Genomic DNA, 11644 nt, shown 5'->3' on the forward strand with positions numbered 1-11644 from the left:
GCCGGCCCTCCCCCCCCCCCCCGTCTCTGACAGTGGCAACGGCTGTGGCTCCTAGCCGTCACCCCCACCGCTTCTCCACCCCCGCTGCCACCGCCAGCACCAACCACGGTGAGCACTGCGTGGCTCTGCCACAGTTCCCAGGGGTAAGTGCGTTCTCTGCGCATGTGCAGGGAATGCTTTTTTACTTTTGGGGGGATTTAAGTATCCCCCCTATAGTTTTTTTAACTTTTCAGATTTTTCTGCACACCTGGGGACTGCCCCAAGTGTGAAGGAAAATCTCTCTGCCCCCTATGTGCCCCCAATGTGTGGATTTAGATATCCGCACAGAGGAGGCAACTTGGCTATTAGATATATAGATAAGGAGCAGAGGTCTATCAGTGGCTATTAGCCACAAGGTACAGATGAAACACTCTGACTGGGGCAGTGATGCTCTGTATTCTTGGCGCCTGGAGGAGGCCACAGTGGGAGGGCTTCTGGAGTTCTAGCCCCGTTGGTGGACCTATTGATTACCCCTGGGTTTTGGCCACTGTGTGACACAGAGTGTTGAACTGGATGGGCCACTGGCCTGATGCAGCATGGCTTCTCTTATGTTCTTATGTTCAGGCAGTGGAGGATAAGACAACATTTGAGAAAACAATGAATTATGGGAGCTGAAGCAAGGAGGGATTAATGAAACATATTCCATAAAAGTTTAGGGCTGTCATGTCTTCACCTGACAAATCCTCTGGTGCTGGCTGGAAGAAAAAACTAAAAACCAAGAAGCAACTCCACAGAGCACCCTGAAAGCTGTAGGAATTTGGACCACTGGCCAAAGAGTTGAGCAGGCATAGCACTGGAAGAGCTACAGCCCCTTTGCACTTTTCAAAGACAGCAAAAGCAACGTTTTCTTTTATTTATCTATTTATTTAATTTATACCCCATCCTACCCCAAGAATGGGCTCTTGGTGGCTCACAACATAAAACCAATGAACACTAAAAACAATAAAACAACAAATAGCAGCAGCAGATGAAACCAAAACCCATGCCTCATAGAATAATTACCCTCAGAAATTCCAGTGCCCACGTAAAATCCAGAACAGCGAGGGCAGTGGGAAAGGGGTCATGGACAGGGCTATGGGCGGGGGGGGGGGAGAAGGGCTGAAGGGCCGAGGCTTAAAAAAATCATGGACAGGGCTATGGGCGGGGGGGGGTGAGAATGGCTGAACGGCCGAGGCTTCAACCAAAGGCCTGGTAGAACAGCTCTTGCTACAACACTCTTGCTATAACTCTCTTGCCAATGAGAAAAACACACCAATGAGAAAAACCATAACCAGTGAAAAGACATTTTTATCTCCTGTCAGTTCAGTGGCTGTCTGGAAAAGATCTGGAAACCCTAAGGAAACTAGGCACTGAGGAGAGGGAATGGACTTTTTACAGATTTAAACCAGCAAGTCAAACCTACAGAAAGGATTTAGGAAAAGAAAGAATGTGTACCATGGGCCAAGCTCATGAGAGGCAGGCATGGGGGGGGGGGGGCTGTACTGGCCTGCCCCCCCCGTCTGGGGGCATCAGCCCCATCAGCTCCCCCCCCCCAAGAGCCAGAGGTGTCACCAGGGTATAGGGTTGCCATCCCTGGGTTGGGAAATTTCTGGAGATTGGGGGGGGGGTGGAACCTGGGGAAGACTGAGATCTCAGTGGGGTATAAATGCCATAGACTCCACCACCCAAAGCTGCCATTTTCTCCAGGGGAACTGTGTCTGTAGTTGAGTTTTAATTCTGGGGCATCTCCAGGCCCCACCTGGAAGCTGGCAACCATACAGGCAGGGCAAATGAAGACTAGTAAGGAGGAGCCAGGCCGGGCCTCTTGCCTCTTGCCAGTCTTGGGGCCTTCTCGCCTGACACTTTAAGAGACGCACATCTTTAAAAGGAGGCCACACCCATAAAGCCATGTTTGTATAAGGAGAATCCTTTCAGCTCGCAGCTGCCACTGGACGTTGCAAAACAGTGATGAAACATGACATCGGCTGTTTTGCTGCAGTGTTTCCCAATCTGTGGATCCCACCCCAAAAGTAGGTTTCGGGCTTTAGAAGGGCTGCGTTTCTAAGTCCTCTCCAATGCTCTAGTTGAGGGAAGGGAAGGGCTCCTTGGGAACTTGGGAGCCTCTCGTGTGGGCAGGGCCCTCATAGCCAGATAAGCAGCTCCATAAACGTCACAAGTCAGAGGTGGCTGTCATTACTGGGTGACTGTAATGCTGGACTGTTCCCTCTCCCGCCCACCCTGCTTTTCTCAAGCTGATTTCCATTTCACCAGAAAAGAGCAAGAGTCCAGTAGCACCTTAAAGACAAAAACATAATTCGTGGCAGGGGAGGAGCTTTGTGAGTCACTGCTCACTTCTTCAGATACTGAAATCACTGAAAATTAGGGCAGTGACTCACAAAAGCCCCTCCCCTGCCACGACTTTTGCCAGTCTTTGAGGTGCTACTGGACTTTTGCTCTTTTCTGCTGCTACAGACAGACTAACATGGCTACCAATTTCAATCCAGGCAATAAATACACTTTCTAGACAGCACTGTACAAATACATCATGGAAACATAAAAACCACCTTATACCAGAAGCCTAAAAAGGTAAAGGTAAAGGTTCCCTTGCTCGAAAGCCAGTCGAATCCGACTCTAGGGTTGCGGTGCTCATCTCCGTTTCAAAGCCGAAGAGCCAGCGCTGTCCGAAGACGTTTTCCGTGGTCATGTGGCCGGCATGACTAAACACCAAGGCGCACGGAACGCTGTTACCTTCCCACCGAAGCGGTCCCTATTTATCTACTTGCAATTTCTTGCTTTCGAACTGCTAGGTTGGCAGGAGCTGGAACTAGAGATGGGAGCTCACTCCATCATGCGGCACCCGGGTCTCGAACTGCTGAACTACTGACCTTCCACAGCCTGCAGTTCAGCGTCTTAACCACTTGAGCCACCGCAGCTCCTACCAGAAGCCTACTGATCATTAAACGTATCTACATGCCTCCAGTCACTGTCCTAAACACGCCAAATGATCCACTGCCTACAGCCACACTCCATGCTACAGCCACGTCTGTTCTGATCCCTCAGACAGAGATTTTTCCTGCAGGATCTACAACAGATATTCTTGGAATTACAGCACCCATCTGATGCAGTAAGGAAACAAAGCTGGAATGATATCGCCCAGGGATAACCTGCTACAAGATAGGCCCAAATGAAACAGCAACAGAACACCACTGGTGGTCACATACAGCTCTCAGCTCAAACTGGTTCAATGCGTTATCAATAACGTACAACCTATGCCATACAAGGATACTTCCCTCTCACAGGCATTGGGAGGCAAACCTAACCGTTAAACAACTTCTCACCGGCAGCAATACCCTTCCTAACATGGACAGAGACTCTGGGACCAGGGTCTGCAGCAAACCAAGATGCCAACTCTGTCCCCATATTCACTCTGTCAACCCAATAAGTGAACCCAACAACACCAGCCATACCATCTCAGATACATTCACCTGTTCATCTTCCAACATGGACAGTGCTATCAAGTTGCATCCGACTTATGGCGACCTTGTAGGGCTTCCACGACAAGAGACATTCAGAGGTGGTTTGCCATTGCCTGCCTCTGTGTCATGACCCTGGACTTCCTTAGTCGTCTCCCATTCAAATACTAGCCAGGGCTGACCCTGCTTAGCTTCTGAGATTGGGCTAACCTGGGCTGTCCAGGTCAGGATATACATGCCTTCAAATGTCAGCAATGCCCTTCCACTCTCTACATCAGACAAACAGGTCAGACCCTTTGCAAAAGCATAAATAGACCTAAATCTGACATTAAAAATCACAACACTCAAAAAACAGTGGGAGAACATTTTAATCTTCCAGGACATTCCACTGCTGACCCAAGAGTGGCAATCCTCAAACAAACTTCAAGGGGAAATTACAATGTGAGATTGCTGAACTTGAGTTCATTCAAAAATTCAGAACAATGGACCTCCCAGGGACATAGGATTCTTATCTCACTATGGATGCTAATTTTCTGCCCCCAAGCATTTTGCCCTCTGCTCTAACTACGCTGATTACAATATGCAGGGTTACTTTGGCATCCTTTAACAACACCCCTCCCCACCTTTTGACTGGAATAAAAAGACTCATACCTCCAATCCTGCTAATTTTTGATTTAGGGAGCTTTAACTCTTGAAAGCTTACACCCTGAAAATATTGTTGGTCTCTATGGTACTACTGGACTTGAATCTAGCTAAATTTCCATTAGTTAGCCTGAAGCTATTTTGCTAAAACACTTCTCTTGTTCTTTTAAAATCTGCCCTAACTTTATCTTTCCCTTTTGTGGGAAGCTTCATCTGTTGAATTTCTGCCTGCTACGCAACTATTTAAAATGCAGAAACCCTCCCCCCAAAAAAGGTTGGCTGTACTCTGAAGTCTAGTGTTCGGCAGCCATTATGGCAATGAATTTTCTGCTCTTTGACCCAATCCAGACAGTCCTATAGATTCCAGTGAGTCCCCCTTTACTGAGTATGTTTGACACACTCCTAACCAGATAATCATATAAGGAGACTTCTCTTGCAGTAGCAGAAAAATACTGTAAGGTTATTTTATTTAAAGTGCTAAGGCGGGAGTGGAGCTATACATTCATTGTATGTGTTAAATGGGGGGAAATGTGGTGCATGTCAGACAAGGACTGACCCGGATTTAAATCCCTCCTGAGCCATGAAATGCAGGGGGTCACCTCAGGGTGGTCACTGACTAACCTACCTTACAGGGCAGTTTGGAGGATAAGATGTACACCTCCCTGAGGTATTTGGAAGAAGGATGGGATAAAAATGTGATTGACTATACAGCATATTTTGAGGTCAAACATCCTCAAAATGTGGTACCAGGTTAGATTTCTAGTGACGGTGATCAAATTATGGGCTGTGCTAAGTTTTTAGAATAAATTTTTATAGGTAATGAAGTTATAACCTGCAACCAGATGTTCTTACATTCCATAAATAATAACTTTTAACATTTTAACTATTATGTTAATAATGGTGTTAAGTAAAGTTTTCTTGGATGCCTCAACTAACAGTTATAAAATAGGCATACTTGCATTGCAAATGCACAAAATCAAAGACTGCCAAAGACCTAAAGCACCAAAATTCAGGTGACAATAAATCAATGGGCCACCATAACATGTAAATTTGGACTTGTGGGTCAGCATACCGGAAAGGTTGGGAACCACTGACTCTGTGGTGTGGTTCCAGACTGTGAGGCTCCCCCACTCATGAGGTGGTCTCCCTGCCATCCCCCATCCCAACACCAACGAGGGCCTCAGAAATGGGAAGGACTGGCACTCCACACTTTCTCCCACTCCCCCCCCCACAGGTCTGAGCTCCCCGACCCCACCCTCACCTGGCCTGCTAGGCTATAAAAGGGAAGGGAAGGGAAGGCTTTCTTGCCTCTTCCCTCCACTGCCTGGTCCCTGCCCTGCTCCTTCCCCTTGCTGCTCAGGTCTGCCTCTTAACCTCTCCCATTATGGTTTTCCCCAAGTCTGAGCTGGGCCTTGCCTTCTGGCCACGCCCCTCTCCGCCTCTGTCTGGCTCCCTGCCTTATCCTCGACTGCGCCAGAATGATCCGCCTGGGTCCCAGTCACCGCCCTCTCCCCACCTCCCTCACATGGGTGAGTCTGAGCCCTGACCCTCTTCAGCTCAGGCAGCCAGGGCAGGGTCAAGTCGGGACCAGGTGTCAGCTCCCAACACAGACTGGACCCAAACTATGTGTTATGCACAAATGCATGAAATGGCAGCCTGACTGCCCATGCCGATGAGGAAAAGCTACTTCTTGTGGAGGTAACTGGGAGTGTAGACACTGTGGAGAAAGGGGAAACTGAACCCCTTCCTATTCCGTTGCATCCCTGCTCCAAATTATTTCTTTCCCCAGCAGATTTTCTCCCTGCAGGTTTTCCATACGTAAAAGCAGGGCCAGACATGGTCTAAAATCCATCAGGAACACCACCTTTCCAGACAGCAACCACCCCCTCGCCCATCTGTAATTACGGGTGGATTCAAATGTGCACTTCTGACTTAGCACAGCCTTCTCGTGGTAGTGTTACATTCTCTCGGGAGACCACAATATGGCCACCAGTAGTGTGACCATAAGTGTAACTCAAGGATTTAAAAACAACACTTCAGTTGATGTATTGTGTAGTTTGCCCACATTTCAGTTTCCATTGATTAAAACATGCTCTTTAAGACCCTGTAACTTTGCAAATTCATAAAACGTATTCACCAAATCTGCAATGATAACTTTTTCATATCTCCAGAATCCCAAACACTGAGACTCGTGGCATGGGGCTTGGTGATGGAGATTCCCTGTGCCAAAATCCAGAATGATAATCTAACAAGGCGATTTTATGATGAATAGAACTTTCAGTCATTATAATGACAAAAAGCTGAAAAACAGACATGCTGTAACTGTCTTGTCAGGTCACCATACCAAGAAAATTTGGACGTACAGCTGCACAGTTCTGGTTACCGGAGCAGAAAACCTTGCCTGGTTGGCTACTCAAAGCAATTTCTAGCTGTTGAGCCCAATCATATAAAACCCATGGTCATGTAGGGTTCTGGGGTTTTTTTGTATTTTTCTGCAGCCCTAGGACTTCAGGTTAGTAGAGAAATCCCTCTAGTCTGTCCCTAGCTTCATTTTACAACTCTATGGCATAGTTTGGAAACAGCCACACAAAACTACATTATTGTTCAGAAGCCAACTGTGTTATAATCAGATTTCACTGTGTAATTTTAATTAACTGATACTGGCTTTAGAAGTAACCACAAGGTTCTTTGTGCATGTGTCTTTTTTATTTTACAGATTGTTCCTTTAAGAGTATTTATTGTGTTTTCTACTGTGGATCTTTATTAATTAATTAAAGTCTTTATATTTGCTTTGCCTCCTTAGGCCACACGTGCCTCTTCGATATGCTGCCTGAGGCTCTTTGGAACACCATTCCCCAATGTGGCACCTGCCTCATGTTTCTGGAAAGTGGGCAAGGCCCAGTGGGGCTTGTGGTTGGCAGCTGGTTCCCACCTTAAAATGGCTGTTGCTAGAACAACAGGTAAGCTGTGAGCCTCCATTAGGTGCAGGCCTCTTGCCAGAGATGGAAGTAAATGCGGCTCTTTTAGTTGATGTTGATGGCAAATGAGGCTCTTCTTGTGCCATGGAGTGAATACCATGGTCTTTGGCGCAAGGCGGCGAACAAAACAACAAAACTGGCGATGTCACAAAATGTAATCATTCTTCAAAGCTTTTTTAAAAAATATATACACAAGTTTAAAAAGTCATCCAAGTCAGTTTACCCTCCGCCAAATAAAATAAAACCATCTTACATGCCTTCCAAAATGCAGTGAATGAAAGAACCTTCCATACCCGCTTGGAGAGACCATTCCAAAGGAATGAACCGAGCACAGAAAAACTCTGTGACTAAAAACTATTGCCGTATAAACGAACCTAAGAGAAGACTACCTGGAGGGCATCACTGGAGTACAGGAATACCTATTCCTTTATCTTTTATTTATTTACAAAATTTATATCTTGCCTTTTGGCTTTCACAAGGTCCATCAAAGTGGCAAACAGTTTAAAAAATACATGGTAAAACCACATTTTTAAAACCATTAAAATCAACCCCTCACTCACACACACAAACATCATTTAAATAAATTAAAAACAGAGTTAAAATATGTACAAGGACATAAAAACAGCAATTAAAAACATTGGTCAGGAAGGAGGAAGCACTGAGGGAATGCCAAAGAAACAAAAACGTGTTCACCTGCTGGCGGAAGACGGCAACAGAAGGGGGACAAATAAATCTCCCTGGGGGAGAGAGCTCCAGCGCTTTGGTGCCATGGCCAAGAAGGCCCTCTCCCCAACTGCACCTGCCTAACCTGGGCGGGTGTCAGCAAGCTGCCATTCTGTTTTCTGTGACCTCTGTGTACATATCCTTACCCTGTTGCACCCGGCTTGTTTCTATTATCCTGCTTCTGTGCTGGAATGCATAAGATAACTACTGGTGGATGTGTGGGGGAGAAGATGCTGTAATGCTTGCCTATTGCTATCTCATGAGAACTGCACCTGTGTTGTGTCTGATGTTCTGCCTGGTTCCCATGGACTGGGCACGCAACCGTTTCATTAACCCGCCAGCGGGAATAGTATCCATTGGATATGTATCTGTTTGAATTTCCTTTATTATGCTTGCCCTACCTGTGTATCCCCAGTTCTAACAAAGAACGTGTTTGAGTATGTCTTCAACGCTTTGAAATAAATTTTGCTTTTCTTGAAAACGTGGATTTATTCTCGATGCTTGGGGATCCAACAGCGGGGTTACCATAGCAGTCAGGCAGGTTCATATCTGTTAGCCATCTTGAGAACCAGTCCCAGGCTGAGAGACCTCACAGTATAAAGGACTAAAATTAAAAGAAGAACACTATCAATATCTCAGAATCATGTACCAAGGGATTCAAACTCAAATGAGCACCCTTTACTCCCAGTGGATGCATCTATAGTTTATCACCAGAATAGTAATTCAGCGAACAACTACCTCACCAAACACCTACTCTATCTTAACATTAGCCTTTACTATTACTCTGATGCCCAGCATTCAGATGAATGTGCTACATGCCTTTTCTGTTTAATTATCCCTGTGCAAAGCACGCAAACAAACAGCATTGTGACATTCCTAGAAATAGCTTGGGTTGTATCTATTAATCAATTCCTAGATGTAGGAGGCAGTTAAAACCATTCAAAAACTGGGGACGGCTCCTCAATAGTACCCAAAACATTACGGAGATAACCTATATGGTATTGTAGAACAACCTGCACCCAAGTAAGGGCAGGGGGAAAAGGACAAGTGCCAAGGTGTGCTATTACACAGAGATGGCTCGTGATTACCCAGAAAACGTGGTTAATTCTGGTGTTTCAGTAGCAATTCAGATATTTCATCCATACATCTACTCTCACTATTTAGGGGTCTCTTTCAGGTCACTGCCTATTTTAAGATTTGAGCTTCATCCAACTCTGAATGCCTAATAAAGAAATAAATAAGACAAGGAAGAAAAAAAATATTGTAATTCTAGATTCAAGTTCTGATTTGTCATGCAATTATATAATTCTGAGTGTTGATTAAGGTCTTAACTTTCTTACACTTGCTGCTGGCTTTGGGGAGCTGGGGAGCCAGGAGCCACCTCTTTTGGTGTAGTGGTTAAGTGCGCGGACTCTAATCTGGGAGAACCGGGTTTGATTCCCCACTCCTCCACTTGCACCTGTTGATGTGACCTTGGGTCAGTCACAAGCTGTCCTTGAAAAAGAGCAGTTTGTGTCAGAGTTCTCTCAGCCCCACCCACCTCACAGGGTGTCTGTTGTGGGGAGGGGAAGGGAAAGGAGTTTGTAAGCCGCTCTGAGACTCCAAGTGAAGGGCGGGGTATAAATCCAATCTCTTCTCTTCTTCTTCTTTTTGTCCTTAGCCTGGGCTTCTGTATGTCTTCGGGGAAGACTGTCATGGACTGCCCTGGGTCAGCATGGGAAGAGGAGTCCTCGGAGGAGGGCAACCTGCCCCCAAGCCCTGCCTTAGAAAAGCAAGGCTCTCCCTCTAAGCTGTGGAGTCCTGTGAGCAAAAATCCTACTTTGTGAGCTACTGACATTGAAGCTGTGAGTGAGTAAATTAGTTTGCTCCGGAGCCCTCCTTTCTGAGCTGAGACAAAAACGGGTAAGCCGGAGGCTTAAAAACAGTGAGCTAGCTCACATTAACTCAGAGGGAACACTGCTTCGGAGACCTTCCAAGTGAGAAGGACTTTCCAGTGCTCCCCCCAACGGGAACCTGAGCAAGCACCCACACTGCCCTCTGAGCCAGCAGGGCCCCTCAGGCCTGGAGGTCCCTGCATGAACCTGCCCACAACCAGACCCACCACAGTCTCCCAAAGCTCCTCAGGAGTAGAGAAAGCAAAGGGCTAAGGCATTGACCAGCTGCAAGAGTGTGCGCTTGGCGGCCTGAGGACTCTCCTCTGCTAAGGAAATGCTCGGAAAGACAAATAAGTCACCACTGAATCTGGGCCCCAATACTCCTATGATTACCATGTGAGGAGAAGTTTGATATGGAACCCAGCCCAGGGCCGGCTCGCTCACTAGGCGAGCTAGACTCTCACCTAGAGTGCGGGGCCATCATGGGGGCGCCGGACTGAGCCCCCCACCCCTGCCAAAAGCTCGCGCCGCATGCCCTGGCCACCGCTGCCTCTTCCCCCCCCCCCCCCGCATGACGATGGGTCGGCGAGGAAGAAGCTCTTATGCTCCTGCTGGCCCCCGCCACCACCGCCGCTCTGCGCTGCGAAGGCCTTGATGGTGGAGAGCGGCGTGAGCGAGGGCAGCGGGCTGGGGAAGGGCTTCTGCTCCAGACTGCCCAGCTCACCTGGTGCCGGCGACTGCTGTGGGAACAGGTAGTCCGGGATGATGGGCAGCTGGAAGGAGCCCTTGGCCACCGGCGGGTAGGCGGGCAGCGCGAACTGCAGTGAGGAGCCCAATGGGCTGGGGAAGGGCTGGCTCGATGCCTCTGGGAAGGAGAGGGGTGCTTGGTTGGCCATGCCCACCAGGCCACCCACCAGGCCGCCCACCAGGCCGCTCACCAGGCTGAAGAGGGGCTCGGGCCACAGCGGGGTGCTGTTGGCACCGCTCGACGAGGAGGAGGAGGAGGCCGGCTCCAGCGAGAAGCGGCCGTGTAGGTGAGGGGCGGCAGGCGGGTGGTCTGGCTGGGGAAGCTGCTCTCCGCCAGGGCTTTCTCACCGCCCAGGGAAATCTCCGGGAAGGGATCCCCTCCTCAGCCCCAGGAGGCCACCTGAGAATGCCCTTCCTCCTTCCCTGTTCTTTGGCCTTCTTGTGTCCCAATTCTCATTTAAGCCCCTAGCTTTCGTTTCTTTCCCCTTTCCTTCTTTAGAATATATTTCTAACATATATAATAAAGCAGCTGCCGCCGGCCCGGGAGGAGGGTTAGCGGCAGCTCAAACATGGGGGGGGGCACCACAAGCTAGCCCCGCCTAGGGCGCGAAAAAACCTCGGGCCGGCCCTGACCCAGCCACCCCTGTAGGGCAACTCCCTGTATAAGGCTGCAGCCTTCATTTGCCTGCCACCCTGCTGATGATCCTGCCAGTTACCTGCTTTGTTTAAGCTCTCGTAACAATGCTACTTGACCCTGGACTATGATTCTGGGCTGTGCTATTGGACCCTGGATTTTGACTTTGGATTAGAGCCCCTAGAACCCTTGATGAGGGACCTGTTGTGGCCTGGGACTTGTTTCCAAACCCGCTGAGCAGGACAAAGCCTCACCAGATCTTCAGAAGAAAAAGCTAGGAGGACTCCTCACACACACACACACACACACACACACACACACACACACACACACACGTACTCTATTACCACCAAAATCTTTAGCTGAATAACCTGGGAGCGATTCAGCCCTTCTCCACTATGCACCAGCTATGTACCACCACCCCCAAGAACACACCATGACCATGCAACTTTTCAGCACAGCATATCAAAATGCCGACAGCCACTTCTTGACCCTCTAGAAGCCTTCCCTCCAAGGACTCTGCCCTTGGATTGGTACCCCAAAGAGACCCTTCCT

The 11644-nt window shown here is 48.3% G+C and overlaps 1 protein-coding gene and 1 pseudogene across 2 annotated transcripts in view; both read right to left on the minus strand.

Annotated features, from left to right (window-relative positions):
- ELF1 (E74-like factor 1 (ets domain transcription factor)) overlaps positions 1 to 11644 on the minus strand; it is a 124936-nt gene that overhangs the window by 87230 nt on the left and 26062 nt on the right. The gene's annotated exons all lie outside the window — the stretch shown is intronic.
- Positions 9955 to 11644, minus strand: part of LOC107124397 — a 3501-nt pseudogene continuing 1811 nt past the window's right edge.

The sequence above is a fragment of the Gekko japonicus genome, unplaced genomic scaffold (assembly GCF_001447785.1).
Source record: "Gekko japonicus isolate JY-2015 unplaced genomic scaffold, Gekko_japonicus_V1.1 scaffold694, whole genome shotgun sequence".
Lineage (NCBI taxonomy): Eukaryota > Metazoa > Chordata > Lepidosauria > Squamata > Gekkonidae > Gekko > Gekko japonicus.